This window comes from Melanerpes formicivorus, unplaced genomic scaffold (assembly GCF_026170545.1).
Source record: "Melanerpes formicivorus ecotype bairdi unplaced genomic scaffold, bMelFor1.0.p_v2 SCAF_70, whole genome shotgun sequence".
NCBI lineage: Eukaryota > Metazoa > Chordata > Aves > Piciformes > Picidae > Melanerpes > Melanerpes formicivorus.
In genome coordinates, this window is record NW_027142422.1 from 888,017 (window position 1) to 903,663 (window position 15,647).

The window sequence follows — 15,647 nt, forward strand, 5'->3', positions numbered from 1 at the left end:
CTTATTCTCTTTAGTGATGGATTATAACTTAAACATCTTGGCACATTTGAGCTCAGAAATTATCTGCTGAAAGAGATGAGAGAGGTGGGCTTAGCATGTGAGAAAGAGAGCAATGCAACTCAACCACATGAGCTTTGTGCTCACACATGGTTTGGCTCTGGAGGTGGACAAAGCTCTCCAGCCTGGCAAAACTCAGCGTACAGCAAAACCTTCTGAAGTAATTGATACTCTTTCTATGAACAGTCAATCTATCTGGAGCCCCAGCATTTAAACCTGGCCAACACAGAACCTCTCTGTTGAGAGCTGACTGGCACAAACAGCCCTGGAGGTTGAGACATTTCTAATACCTCTGAAGCGTTTGGGGTTCCCTTGCAATTCTTTAATTACAGAAGCTATGCTTTTGGAATTGCTCTTAATTAAACATGCTTGGTTAGTTTCTCCCTGGCATGCAGAGTTCCCAACTCATCCAACACTGACTGGCCAGAGGAGCTCCCTGCAGCCTGAAAACCATGTTGTTGTGTGCTTAACTCTCTGTATACCAAGGCATGTATCAGCTGATTGATTTGAATCTGTCCTATGGAGATCTCAAACTTAGTTGGTCTTGGTGATCCTTGTGGATCCCTTCCAACTCCAGATCGCCTATGATTCATCTATATGAAGGTCAATAACAAGAATGACACTTAAAAGCTAGGCTCCTAGCTCCTCCTCTTGACTGTGCTCTTACTGATGGAGATTCCAACTCAAAGAGATAGGGTTGAAAATTCAGACAAGCTTTAGCAGGAGCTCTTTGCCTAACTAGCAGCCCCTTGCAGTGCCACTGCAAGAGCAGTTATAGCAGGGTAAAGAAATGCACTTGAGACAGCACTGCAGCTACAATCAAATGCTGATGGTGTCTTCCCTTGGCACAGCTTCCTCTGTGCTGTCATGCCCATCTGATGAACACATGTCTCTGTTCCCAGGGGGGCAATTTCTATCCCATCTGGTGCAGCTCCACAGCTTTAACTGTGGAGCAGAGGTGTAAAGGTTGCTCAGCAGGAACGGCCTTGCCTATGGAGCTTTCTTGGTGCTTGATTTCCCTGTCCTGCTGCACCTTCAGCACAGACTAAGTTCTGAAACATGTTTTCACACATTCCACTATGAAAGAAGGGGGAAAATGTGACTTTGGACAAATTCCATAGGACAGAGAGCCGTGTTTGCCTCTTGTTTTGGCCATACCTCTTGTCCACTTTAGAGGTTGAGTCCAGCTCCGATGACTGTGTTGCTGTAAACCTGTCTTAGTAGGGGAAATATAATAATAGCTTTGCCTGCTCATCAATAGGCATTTGTCTTTCATGGCTGGGCATGCATTCTGAAGCTGGAAGGCTTTTGTTCTTATTTCAAGCACAGCAAAAAGAAGAAGAACAGAAGACAGGCAAAACAAAGTAGGTTTGATTGCAGTAGAGTTGTGTGGTTTGCTTCTATTTATTTTTCTTACCACAACTTGACCAAAATGGAAATGAAAACCAGGTCTTGTTTTTCTCCTCTGGTCAGTCAATCTGCAAGATCTGACTTGGAGTTTGGGATTCTGCCTAATGGATGCACAGAGAAACCTTGAGGTCAGCCATTCTTGTGTGAGATTTCCTCTCTGCGATTCAACAATGAAAAACAGAAAGGAAAAGTAATAAAAAGAAAAGGTAATAAAGAGAAAAGAATTCAGTTCTGCTTTGGAGGCTTTTCCTTCAGCCCTACAGAGCTAGGGTACACACCTTGAGTACTGTAGCCAGGTGGGGGTTGTCTCTTCTCCCAGGAAACCAGCACCAGAACAAGAGGACACAGTCTCAAGCTGAGCCAGGGGAGGTTTAGGCTGGATGTTAGGAAGAAGTTCTTCACAGCAAGAGAGATTGGCCATTGGAATGTGCTGCCCAGGGAGGTGGTGGAGTCCCCATCCCTGGAGGTGTTTGGGAAGAGACTGGATGGGGTGCTTGGTGCCATGGTTTAGTTGATTAGATGGTGTGGGCTGATAGGTTGGACTCAACGATCTCAGAGTTGTTTTTCAACCTGGTTAATTCTACTTTATTCTCCTTAGTTGCAGAGATTTGACAGCTCTAAGGCATTCATCACTTGCTCTTACTTTAGGTGGTTAATTTAGTTGTAAAATAATTCTTCTTTAATTGTTTGCAGTAATTGCCATTAATAACCCATCAAAGTACTTGTCCCTTGGCATTACATCAGAGCAAAAACTCGTAGTAAGAGAGCTTAGAAACCTAGAGAACATCAGGGGGCGGATGGGGGGTGGTGAGGAAGGTGAATGCCAGAAACAAGACATCCTGACAGGCATCTTGGAGTGTTTGCAGTTGGGGTTTGTGCATTGGGCTTATGCAGTTTGGCTTCTTTACAGCAGAAGACGACAGTGTCACATGCAAGAGAAATAATAGAGAGGACGAGGAAGAGGAAGGCAGAAGAGTGTGAAATGACAGGAGGCTGGGAATATTTTAGAGACAGAACAAAGTCATGTGCTGAGAGTGACATCAGCTGCAGCTCATGTGGCAGCAGAGCACAGAGTGCTTTTCCATAGCTGGGCTGCCCGTTTCAGCTAGGTGAAAAAGCCATCTCCACGGAGGTGTGAAGCCTCAGAGAGTGCAGTGGCCCTCCTGAAGCAGCAAGTCTTCACAGCACCTCTCTCCCTTTCCCCACTGATGGTCTGCTCCTGGTAAAATCTTCTCTCTGCTCATGAGAGCCTTTGGGAAACAGTTGTTACTTCTTGAATTGATTTAAAAGGCAAAGGAAGTAATTGTTATATTTCATCATCAGAGTGATTCTGTAATGTGCTGGAAAAGTGGGAACAGATTCAACCCTAATTCTAGAAATTACCTCACATCTAATGAAGGTAAAAGTAGCTCTTGATTTTATTATTATTATTATTAGTTGGAGGACCATGTGGCTCAGGTGGTAGAGCATAAGACTCTTAATGTCAAGGTCGTGGATTCAAGCCTGCAGTGGGCAGCAGTGTCCTCCTTTGAAGGGCCTCAAGCACAGCCCTATGAGGAGAGGCTGAGGGAGCTGGGGCTGCTTAGCCTGGAGAAGAGGAGGCTCAGGGGAGACCTTATTGCTCTCTACAACTACCTGAAGGGAGGTTGTAGCCAGGTGGGGGTTGGTCTCTTCTCCCAGGCAGCCAGCACCAGAACAAGAGGACACAGTCTCAGGCTGCACCAGGGGAGGTTTAGGCAGGAGGTTAGGAGGAATTTCTTCCCAGAGAGAGTTGTTAGCCATGGGAATGTGCTGCCCAGGGAGGTGGTGGAGTCCCCATCCCTGGAGGTATCCAAGAGGGGATTGGACGTGGCACTTGGTGCCATGGTTTAGCCATGAGGTCTGTGGTGACAGGTTGGACCTGATGCTCCTTGAGGTCTCTTCCAGTCTTGGTGATTCTGTGATTCATTTAATTCCTTTTCTTAGTTTTCTTACTTCTTTTCATTCCTGTACAAGCCAGAAGGAATGCTGCCTGCAACTGACACCCTCTTTAAAAACCTGATTACAAATGTGATCCCCCACTCCCATCAGATTTGAAGGGCTGTTCTTTTGGAGCTGTGTTTGTGCTTCCTAGAATTGCTGTTGCTTTTTGAAGAAGGAAAAACAAAAAAAGCCTTTTTTTTCCTCTTCTTTTTGGTGTGTGGCTTAACCAATACTTCCCCATCTGTGCTTTGCTTATGCTCTCTCATTGTGGGGAAACTGCAGTCACAACCCAATGCCTGGCAACAGAGGCAATAGGCTTGATATTTATATTAGAAGTGTAACACATGGGCGTCTGTTCCCTCTGCCCTTTAAAAGATATTGCTTCCAAAGACTAATATTTGGCTGGGGGCTGCTGCTGTCAGATGAAGCTGGTGGCAGCCTGGGAAAGGCCCCCACTGTTGCCCAGAGGTTGGATATTGCCTGGGGAGTGCCCCTGGTTGGACAGGCAGGCAGAGGTCTGTCTGGACAGAGTCTCTCTCCAGCTCCAGGGACGGATGGACAGTCAGATGTGCCCCTCTCTAGCCCAGAGCTGGGGCAGTGTTGGGTTGACCCCTAGTGCTGAGTGACTCAGAGTCCTCTTTCAATGTTGCTGCTGATTTGCTTCTCAGCTCTTGAGGTAATCCTTTTCTTCTGCCTCTGTTTCCTTACACAGAAACTGAGAATTTTGAAACCAACCTAATTTAATCAAATATTTGAGCATGGCACTTTGGGAAATGCTTTAATGGTCATGGTGCTCTTAGGTTGATGGTTGGGCTTGATGATCTTAGAGGTCTTTTCCAACCCAAACAATCCTGATTCTGTGGAGGAAAGGTGCTAGTGGCAGAGCTCTCCGTGGTGATCCAGACACATGTAAGAGCTGGAGGACCACAGCAATTTGAGCAGAACAGGACAACAATGACTTGGAGGATGCATTAAAGCAGATTGTTCTGCCTTAACAAGTTTAAGTATCTAATCAAGACAATGCTTTTCCTTCTGCTTTAGAGTGAGATTTTTGTGGCATCAGGCTCCCTCTCCAAAGCAGTGCTGCATGGCCAGGTAAGCTGGCAGGTCTGTGCTTTGCCTTTTCACTTGGGAGTTGGCATCTGTTATCACAAGATGTCAGCACCTGGGCTGAATGTCTTCACAGGAGTCCAGCCTCTCTGGATTCAGCTCCTGAGCACATCTTACTTGTGGAGCAGTTGGGTTAAAGGGAGCTGCAGATGTGGATGTTGCAATTTCTTATCTTTCTTCTTAAACATGCTTTAAAAGCCTGAACCCTGACCTGTGATGGTTGAAAAAGTGTGCCTCAGAGCTGAGGCCAGGATGAGATGGAAATATCTTACTGCTACCACTGACACTGTTGCCTGCCCTCAGAGCAGATACAGCAAAGATAAGTCAACTGCTGTAGAGGTACTGGACACTTCACACACCTCCTCCTGCATTACTGTGCAGGGATAACAGTCTTCATTACCCAGATGCAAAGCAGAGGGGTGAGAGGACCCTGTGCACAGCCCATTTGGTCAGGAATAAACCCAGGCTGCACTCCAGCAGGGCACTCTGCTTCTGCCCTGCCACAGGCTGCAGATTGGTGTTGCCTTCTAGAAGCTTCTTTGTGGCATTTTGGCTAGGTAAGAGCATTTTTCAAGGGGTAGGCTGAGTGGTAAGAGGTAGCACAGGGAAGATGGGAGGAAAGTGGTGTGCTTAGGTAGTTGAGTAGGCAAACAGCATCCTGGTCTGTGTCAGCAATGGTGTGGCCAGCAGGACCAGGGCAGTGATCATGCCCTTGGACTGGGAGCCGGTGAGACTGTACCTCACATCCTGGGTTCAGTTTTGGGCCACTCACTCCTAGAAGGTTCTGGAGATTGTCCATAGAAGGGCAACAAAGGTGGTGAAGCATCTGGAGAACAGGTCTGGTGAGGAGCAGCTGAGGAAAGTGGAGTTGTTTAGTCTGGAGAAGAGGAGGTTGAGTGGAGACCTAGTTCTCTACAACTCCCTGTGAAGAAGTTGGAATGAGGTTGGGGCTGGTCTCTTCCTCCTGCTATCAGGTGATAGAACAAGAGGAAAGGGCCTGAAATTGTGCCAGGGAAGGTTTAGGTTGGAAATTAGGAAAGCCTTTCTTTGTTGCAAGAGTGGTCTGGCACTGAAGGCATTCCTGTGTGATCTGGTATAGGTGATCCTGCTCTGGCAGGGGGGCTGGACTAGATGATCTTTTGAGGTCCCTTCCAACCCCTAGCACTCTGTGATTCTGTGGTTCCAGAATTACCAAACCACAGAAAATATCTGGTTGGAAGAGACCTCATCCAGTCCAACCTTTGACCCAGCACTGTTTCAGGGCAGAGTTTAATGGCCATGGTGGTCTTAGGCTGAAGGTTGGGCTCGATCTTAGCAGGCTTTTCCATCCCAAACAATTCCATGGTTGTATGATTCCTTTCTGTCAGCCTTAGGAACTGGCTTGATGGACGCACCCAAAGAGTGGCTGTCAATGGCTCCATGTCCCAGTGGAGGCCAGTGACAAGTGGAGTCCCTCAGGGATCAGTCCTGGGACCTATCTTATTCAACATCTTTGTGGGGGACATGGACAGTGGCATTGAGTGCACCCTCAGCAAGTTTGCTGATGACACCAAGCTGTGTGGTGCAGCAGACACGCTGGAGGGAAGGGAGGCCATCCAGAGGGACCTTGACAGGCTGGAGAGGTGGGCACAGGCCAACCTCATGAAGTTCAATAAGAGCAAGTGCAGGGTCCTGCATCTGGGTCGAGGCAATCCCAGGCACAAATACAGGCTGGGCAGTGACTGGCTGGAGGATAGCCCTGAGGAGAGAGACTTGGGGGTGCTGGTGGACAAAAAGCTCAACATGAGCTCTCAGTGTGCACTTGCAGCCCGCAAAGCCAATCAGATCCTGGGCTGCATCAGGAGAAGTGTGGCTAGCAGGTCAAGGGAGGTGATCCTCCCCCTCTACTCAGCTCTGGTGAGACCCCACCTGGAGTACTGTGTCCAGTTCTGGAGCCCCTATTACAAGAGGGATGTGGAGGTGCTGGAACGTGTCCAGAGAAGGGCCACGAGGATGATCAGAGGGCTGGAGCACCTCTCCTATGAGGACAGACTGAAGGAGTTGGGGCTGTACAGTCTGCAGAAGAGAAGGCTCCGAGGTGACCTAATTGTCGCCTTCCAGTATCTGAAGGGGGCCTACAGGAAGGCTGGGGAAGGACTTCTCAGGATCTCAGGTAGTGATAGGACTAGGGGGAATGGAATGAAGCTGGAGGTGGGGAGATTCAGGCTGGATGTGAGGAGGAGGTTCTTCACCATGAGAGTGGTGAAACCCTGGAATGGGTTGTCCAGGGAGGTGGTCGAGGCCCCGTCCCTGGGGGTGTTTAAGAGCAGGCTGGATGAGGCTCTGTCCAGCCTGATCTAGTGTGGGGTGTCCCTGCCCATGGCAGGGGGGTTGGAACTAGATGATCCTTGTGGTCCCTTCCAACCCTGAATGAAACTATGAAACTATGAAACTATGGATGGTCTGTGTGTGTTAATGTACTGCACGTGGGGCTGAGGGAAGGCAGAATAATTCCTATGCACTGAGGTAGGGAAGTGTTGCTCTATTGTAGGTCTTGCTTACAAGGCTCAGGCAGTAACACAAAGAAAGGAAAGTGCTGCATGAGAATTGAGATGAGGCATTTCACAATGGCTATGATTCACTTCTAACCTTGACCTGAAATGTTTGGGAACTGACTCATGGATCCATAGCTCTTAAATCACTGGACAAACAAACACAGGCTGGTCTGTGAAAAGTCGTTGAAAGCTTTGGTGTGCTTCTTTTCACCTTGGGAAAGCTTCCTCTCCTCCCTGCACATACCAATGCCAGCTGGTGATAACTGCCTGAGCTGGAGATGTGCCATCCTCACCCTGCAGTCCTGCATTCAGAGCAGAGCTTAGTGATCCCTGACAGAGTCCTAGAAATTAGAGCCAGCAGAACAACACGGAGCTGGGACAGCAAGTTGGTCCCTTCCCAGCTCAGAGCCTTGGGGAGGAAAGTGAGAGTGCTGATGAATCAGGGCACTGGAAGCTGGAAGCAGGCAGATTTCAACTGGGTATGAGGAAGAAATTCCTTACATTGCAGGTGTTGAGACACTGGCACAGGTTGCCCAGAAAGGGTGTGAATGTCCCCTTGCTGGAGGTACTCAAGGTCAGGTTGTGTGAGCCCTTGAGCAACCTGGTCTAGTGGGAGGTGTCCCCACTCGTGGCAGGGAGTTGGAACCAGATGATCTATAAGGTCCCTTCCAACCCAAACTATTCTATCAAGCTATGATTCTCTGACTGAGGGACAGCTCAAGCTATGGCTCCTTGTCAAGGGAGACTGCAACTCACCATCCTCTTCAGCACACAGCAAAAGGGCTTCCATGTTTCCCACTGGGTTCTCTAAAACCTGAGTGGAGAGAGAACAGCTATGAGACATCAGTCTCTTCCCTTTTCTGGGGTGGAAGGTGCTTGTGCCATTTCAACTGCATTGTGAGGATTCAGGTGACTAAAGTGCAAACTGCAGTCTATTTCAGTGCAAACAAAATTAACTTGTCTTTTTTTACCCCCCCTTTTCTTAAGGACCAAAAAAACCAACCCCACAATCATTCTAATTATGTGGGGGGGAAATTAATCTTTCCTCTGAAGTTAGCTACCAAGTTGAGAAATCAATGATTTGTGTAGCCCTAGTTGCTGCCATTGTTACAGTTGGTGCCAAGCTGTCTTGGTTCAATTTTGTTAGCACAGGAGTGTGATCTAAGCCACGTCAAGTCTTGAGCTTGCTGAGGTTTAAGCCTCTCCTGTAACAGACCAAAGTCTGAGGAAAAAGCCTCTGGTAGAAGCTTGCAATAAGTTTAATTGGCTGCAGACAGCTAAACAAATCTCTGCCTGTGAGAGGCACAGCTTGTGATAACGAATGAATTTCAAATGCTGAGTGGGACCTGTGGATGGGCTGGTTTGGCAGCTGAGCAATTTCATGGAACACTTCATTTAGAACTCTGCCCACAAAGGCTTGGACTAAAGCTATCACAGCAAATCTGCATGTGTCATGGCCTGAGTGAGATTCATTTTGTTACTTTTACTTGAGTCACTTCATGAAGTTAAGGGTCGAGCCTCCCAGGCTCAGGGTTTCTAATGCTTACCCTCAGGAGCTAATCCCCAGTGTAGATCTTCAATTAATTACACCTATTACTTTGGCTGTGGATGGAGGTTGGATGCTGCAGAGAAAAACAGTGGCTTCAGATGGCTTCAGGTCTGCAGTTATGTCTGCTCAGACACTCTACATCAGACTGAGAGACAAGGGATACAAAGGGATTTCCTGTTGGATGCCCTGGCAGTGAGCATCTGAGTGGGGTTATTGATTCCTTGTGCAGCCTGGTATGTGTTTTGTGTTGGGATCAGATGAGTGCATTTGGTCTACTTGGCTTCTGTGATTGTTGGCCATGTGCCATGTCCTACCTTTGCCTCTGATCTCTGACAATTCATTCCTGACCCTCTTCACAAGGAGAAAGGTTCAGGAAAGCTTCCTTGTGTTTGCTCATTCAAGTGTTGCTAGCACAGGGGTGTCGACTGGGGGAAGCAGAGAGCAGATGATGGTTAGAGACTTCAGTTCTAGGCAACCTTTTGGTTGCCATTGCTCTAGCACATGCTTGTTTTATACATAATGTGCCTGCTTTGTGGGAAGAATTCCTTATGTATCTTGCTTGTGACACCCAAGATCTGAACTCTGCTTCCTTCATCTCCAAAGCCGCTGCAAATGCCTAAGCTGAAGGGAAGTTGCTATGTTCCTGCAAGTACCAGACTGCACAGCCTAGAAACAGAAGCAGAGATGGAAAAGGTGCGATAAGCCTGGGAATTTTCCACTGCTGTCTTTTCTCCTTCAATTCCAGTGATTAGAAACAAATGGCTCATGAAATAGGCTGATCTGTGGTGACTGGAAGGAGACCAGGCAAATCTAAGATTGCTTCTTCTGAGAAGCAGCTTTCTAGGCACCAGAACAGAGCTTTGAAGGCGCAGCTGCACACCTTTCTGCCTCCTCATTCCAGCAGCTGCTGCAGTTTAGGTTAGTTTAGCGAATTACTTGCTAATTTTGTGCAGTACAGATTGTGACTTGCTTGATGGAAAATCTCTTTTAGGGGACTATGACCTCTCTGAAGCTGGTGACTGCAGCTCAGGACCGGTCTGTTGCTGTGACATGAAATATATCCCAGTCCACTAAGATCAAATGAATCAAGCGCTTGCTCTCGGCGGTAGTGTCTACAACCCAAAGTATTTATACTGATTGACTGCTTTGTTGGAGCCCTCTGCTTTGAACTGTTAACCTTCCAATAAGTCACCCCATGGGAGATCACTGATGACACAGGCACCTCTCTCAAAATTCAGCTGCTTGATCTTTATTGAACTTGATGAGCAAACATCTAAATGATTGTCGAAGCACTAATTAAAAGCTTTGCCTAGGCTCCTGCTCCAGGAGTTAGAAGAAAGACTGAGTTATTTAATGGCAATTTAGAGAACTGCAGGCTGGTAAGAAAGGGGAGTTTGTTCAGATGTCTCAACTCTGGCTGCTGCTGCCTGCTTCTCTGAATAGCCCAGCTGATCCCCTGGCTTTACAAGGGCATTACTAGAATGCTGCTCACCAGAGTTTCCCTTTACAAGGGCATTACTAGGATGCCATTCACCAGAGTTCCCTAGCAAGTGTTGGGAGATGATATTTGCTCTGGTGAGCAGAGTGGCAGTATGGGACCTTGCCTTTGTGCTGCACTTTCTTTTCATTCTCATCATGCAGTCTTGGCACTATGAATCCATGTCTGCATTGTAAGTTCACCTACCTTCGATAAGCACAATTTGGCTCCTGACTGCAATCAAGTTGTTGAATTTTGTATTTCAGATTCTTCCCTAGTTCCTTAATTTTCATTCCTAATAAGTTTGTTGCTTCTCCCTACTTTCCTCACCCTGCCCTTTGTTGCTGTTCATGTCCATCCCTACATTAATGCTCCTTTTCCTTACAGACACGCTTTGGACATCATTCAGGTCTTGTTCCAACCCAAGCCATTCTATGACTCTGTTAAGGTAAATAGGCCAGCAAACCTTACCAGAATGTCTCAAGCTTAGCAAACCACATATAACTCTAGTCTCAAGTTACAGGAGGTCACTGCTCCTCCCAGCTTAGTCATGTATCACTGTTACCCTGTCCAGGAACCAGAGAAGTGAGAATCATGCTTGGCACTTCCATGGGGAGCTCAGAGGTAGGCAGCAATATCACTGCCAGTGACTTGTGCCCTGTGCAGAACAGATTTGTTTGACCAAACTCACAAGCTTGGTGCAGTGCCAGTTCTTCTTCTGTTACTGTCCTCTTGGTACCAGCAGCTTGCAGACCGATTTCCTTCACTGGGGGTGGGGGCAAGTCCGGAACTGCTACCAGAGCAGATGCTAGGGAAGCAGATGGGACAAGAGCTGAGTTGGAGCAATGACAACTCTGTAACCTTTCAGCATCATCTTTCCTACCATTCACTAGCAGAAAGTGAGTCCAAGGTGAACAGGCATGTTTATTGCTGTACATGGGCAGTGGTGGGTGGCAGCTGGGCTTCTCCACTGCAGTATGTTGGCCATGAAAAGGCAGCTTGTGGTGGAGCAAGGCTTTCTCTGTCCTCTGTTGCATAGCAGACTTGATTGCAGTGAGTACCTCAGGCCCTTTCAAGAGTTTAGCCTGGAAGATACTATTTCAGAACTGATCCAAGTTGCTTCTCTCATGAGGAACATCACAGAACCACAAAATCCCAGGTTGGAAGGCACCCCAAGGATCATCTGGTCCTTTTCTAGGTGATAGTGTAGTTGAAATGAGACAGCCCAACACCTTTGCAAGCTGAATCATCAAATTGTCTAACATAGGGGAATCCACTGCTTCCCTTGGGAGATGATTCCAATGTCTAATTGTTCTCATGGGGAAAAAATTTCTTGTGGAGTCCAATGGGAATTTCCCCAGCAGTAGCTTGTACTCATTACCCCTTGCCTGTTCCATGGGCTCCTTGCAAAAAGGGACTCTCCATCAACATTGTCTCCACATGCTCAATGTCATCTCCTAACTTTTGAAAACTAGAAGGGTGTGCTCCATGCCACTCAGAAGGTTAGAGGCAGAGCAAGTCATGAAATGGGGATGCACAACCTTCCAGCCACACACCTGAGGCAACATCCCATGTGTAACAGAGCTGGGGACGTATGCACAGGGCCAAAGCCAAAGTCTGTTCCTGTTTGTCTGTCCCCAGGGGGCAGGGAGCTGTTTAGTGGTTGAGTTTGCACGTTTTGGAGGTGTCAAAATAGAAACAAAACAAACAATCAAAACCCCAAAAAAAACTGAAACAAATGAAAAAAATCAACAAGCAAATGAAATCCAAATCCCAGCAGCCTGGTTCTTCCCTGGGGAGTATCTGGGTAGTTCATAGCAGGTGGAGAACGTCAGTCTGATAAAACATTCCATTTCAGACAGCATTTTAGAGGCTCTGCTGAAAGCTTCCTTGTCACAAGTTCCCAGTTTCTACAGGGTGTAGAGGAGTCCTGAGACCTGCCTGAGGAAGTAAGACTTCAGTAGCTGGTTGACATTTACTCTTGCAGCTGGGCAAAATCCCATGTAAATCTCCTCAGTTGAAAATGGGGCTTTGAAACAGTTGGTAGGGCTACAGGGAGCCTCTTGGAAAGCACACACCCCAGACTCCCTGGGTGGTTCCTTAACAGTGCTTTGCAAAAGTTCAGTCGTGGGAAACTACAGGATTAACACTCAGTAGGTGCTTTTGGGGTCACTTATTCTCTCTGGTGGCAGTGAAGGTTGAGAGTCCCATTGCTTTTCTTTTCAGATCACCTGCAGGTCTGGCCAGGTGACCACCAAAACAAGTTAGGTTTGTTTTATTTTTCAACTTGAGCTCTACCTGGAGCAGGGTAGATTTAGGTTGGACATTAGGAGAAAGTTCTTAACAATGACAGTGGTGAAATACTGGAACAGGTTGTCCAGGGATGTGGCTGAGACCCATCCCTGGAGACATTCAAGATCAGACTTGATGTGGCCCTGGGCAGCCTGATCTAGTTGAAGGTGTCCCTGCTGACTGTAGAGGGGTTGGACAAGATGGCCTTTGAGGGTCCCTTCCAACTGGATGCATTCTGAGGATCTGTGAGCTGTTGTGTTGTGCTTGTCTCTGGGTTTCAGACTGCTGACTCTCACATGGTGAAGCTCTGTTTCTTTGTGCTTTCCTCTTGAAGACAAGTTGCTGCTGCTTGTATTAACAAGGGACCAGCAGTGCTGGCTAATTCCTAGCATGTTACCTCATGTCTCTCCTGGGCTACAGGTCACCAGAGGATTCCCCTGGGACCTGCGTGAACGTTGGAGAGTTGTATATCATGTAGATGTCAAGCCCAGTCAGAGCTTCCTTGTCAGGAGGTGTTAGGGCAGCTGTCTGCAGTTTGTGTGACACTGTGCATCTCTCCTGTTAAATGACTTCTGCTCCCCATTGTGCTGTGTCTGCAGTGCTGCTGGGAAAGCTGCCAGCAAGAGAGAGAAAGCAGCAGAGGTGGCTGGGCAGCAGCTCCTGTGAGCTGTGTTCTACACAGTGCACTGATGGATGGATCCTAGCAGGTGAGCAGAAGCATCATATACCTGCCCATGACCTTTTAATCACAGAATGCCAGACTGGAAGGGACCCCAAGGATCATCTGCTCCAACCTTTCTAGGTGATAGTGTCATTGAAATGAGATGGCCCAGCACCCTGTCAAGCTGCATCTTAAAAGTGATCAGTGTAGGGGAACCCACTGCTTCCTTTGGGAGATGATTCCAGTGTCTAACCAGACAGGTTTAACTCCTGGGAGAAGCTGGGGTAATGTCTACTCTTAAAAATCCAAACCAAAGAAACAAAGAACTACATTGCACCCCAAAAAAGCACCACCACCTGCTGGCTATTGCTTAGGAACTATGTATAGTTGAATGCAAGGCATAAGGACAGGCTGAGAGCACCCAGATAAAGCTCTGCAAGTTGGTGATCAGCCTAGGCAGTGAAATCAGCATTTGGCACGTGCACAGACCATAGCTGGAAAGCAGAGCCTGCACAGTGCAGCACCATTCCCACCTGCCAGCTGTAAAATCACTTGTCTCACAGGATGGGAAAATGTTCCTGTTGCAGGAGATGGGGCTGGCAAGGAGCAAGAGACATCTCAAAGAAGGTGGCTGTGTTTGCAACTATAGTCACCAGGAAAATACAGCCCTTATGTGCTGGTTCACATCAGCAATGTTTGAAGCAAGGGCTGAAAAATGGTCACCGAGAAACATCAGACAAAGCCCTCCTCCTCAGCCTGAGCCACACTGTGCACCAGAGGAGTTTAGCCTTCCTGCAGAAAAATCTCAGGGTCTCAGAAGAGCTTGGTTAACCTTGAAATTCTGTGTGGTAGGTCATTTCCTACCTGCAGAGGAGAAAGCACCACTTATTCACAGGCACGGGTGAGACAGAGGCTGATCCAGAGGCAGACTTGAAAGGGCATTCAGCTGCTGTTTGGGGGAAATTAACTGAGCAGAAGCTTCTGAAATGCCAAAACAGAGAGAACTGCAAAACTCTCCCCAAAGTGCTGCCTTGCTTCTAATTGCTGGCCACCTCCTTTCAAGAAAAAGGCAAGGAAAGCGGTTCACAAGTGCAAGGTCTTGCAGATTCCAGGGTAAATTATCATCTTTCTTCTCTTGCTTTCAAGCCCTTCAAACGGGAAAGCAACGCATGGGAGTTGACAGAGGAAAGCCAGCCCATGTTACCTTGGTGTCTGATGATCAAAGGCATGCCCCCCTCTGCTGTGCCCTGGGAAGGGCAGCCACTGCTTCCCGAGTGAGCAGCACTTAGTCGAGAGCTGGAAATGTCCCTTCCTTTGCCATGGGGCCACACAGGCCAGCCAGGGGCTGCTGGCTGCCCTGCCTTTGGAGAGCAGAGAATGTAGCTTGTCCCAGCAGAGGCAGGGCAGCTTAACCAGTTCTCTTCTGCCAGTGAAAAGAAGCAAGCAGGTGAGTCTCGGAGAATGATTCCCCCCTGGGTAGCGACATGTCTGACAGGTATTTTCTTGAGGGCTACAGCTGCTAGGCAGCAGTAATTTATGAAATCCATGGCCAGCTTTGTAATTCAGCTTCCTTTTGTCAATGCAAAAGTCTGTGATTTTGTCCTGACTGCTGTACTTGAAAGGCAGAAAATAATAGAAGCCAACAGAAAAATTGTTTGTTCCCCACGTTGGGTGAGCGCTTTGCTGTCTGCATTTCAGCACTCAAAATCTGCTGCCTGCTGGCTGGCATCTCCACCATGTTGGGGTGCCTGTATTCCTCTCATGTTTCTGATGAAGCACAAAGTGTGGAGAAGGTAAGTGACAGGAAAAAGCTACAGTTGTTTTAATGACCAAAATCATATATCTTTTAAAGCTCTAGCCTAAGGTTATAGCACAACAAAGCAGGCAAAGGCTCTTTCATCTGGGACCAAATTTCTGTCTCTCCAGGTGACAGGAAAGAGCAGAGAGCCTCTAGTACAAAAGCAAAGACCCAGACATGTACCATCCAGCACTGAAGACACAATGTGAGTCCTTGCAAGAAGCCGGCGCTATCTTTCTTTGCAGAAGCAGAAGAGATAAGGGCAGGAGAGTTAGACAATGAGATTAAAGGAAATTAAAAGGAAAGGATATTAAAATGAAAGGAAAATGAAAATGAGTCAATATTGTGAAGTTATCACAGAATCACCAAGGCTGGAAGAGACTTCAAGGATCATCGAGTCCAACCTCTCACCACAGACCTCATGACTAAACCATGGCACCAAGTGCCACGTCCAATCCCCTCTTGAACACCTCCAGGCATGGTGACTCCACCACCTCCCTGGGCAGCACATTCCGATGGCCAATTACTCTTTCTGGGAAGAACTTTCTCCTCATCTCCAGTCTGAACCTCCCCTGGTGCAGCTTGAGACTGTGTCCTCTTGTTCTGTTGGTGTTTACCTGGGAGAAGAGACCAACCCCCACCTGGCTACAACCTCCCTGCAGGGAGTTGTAGAGAGCAATAAGGTCACCCCTGAGCCTCCTCTTCTCCAGGCTAAGCAACCCCAGCTCCCTCAGGCTCTCCTCACAGGGCTGTGCTCAAGGCCTCTCCCCAGCCTCATTGCCTTTCTCTGGACACAT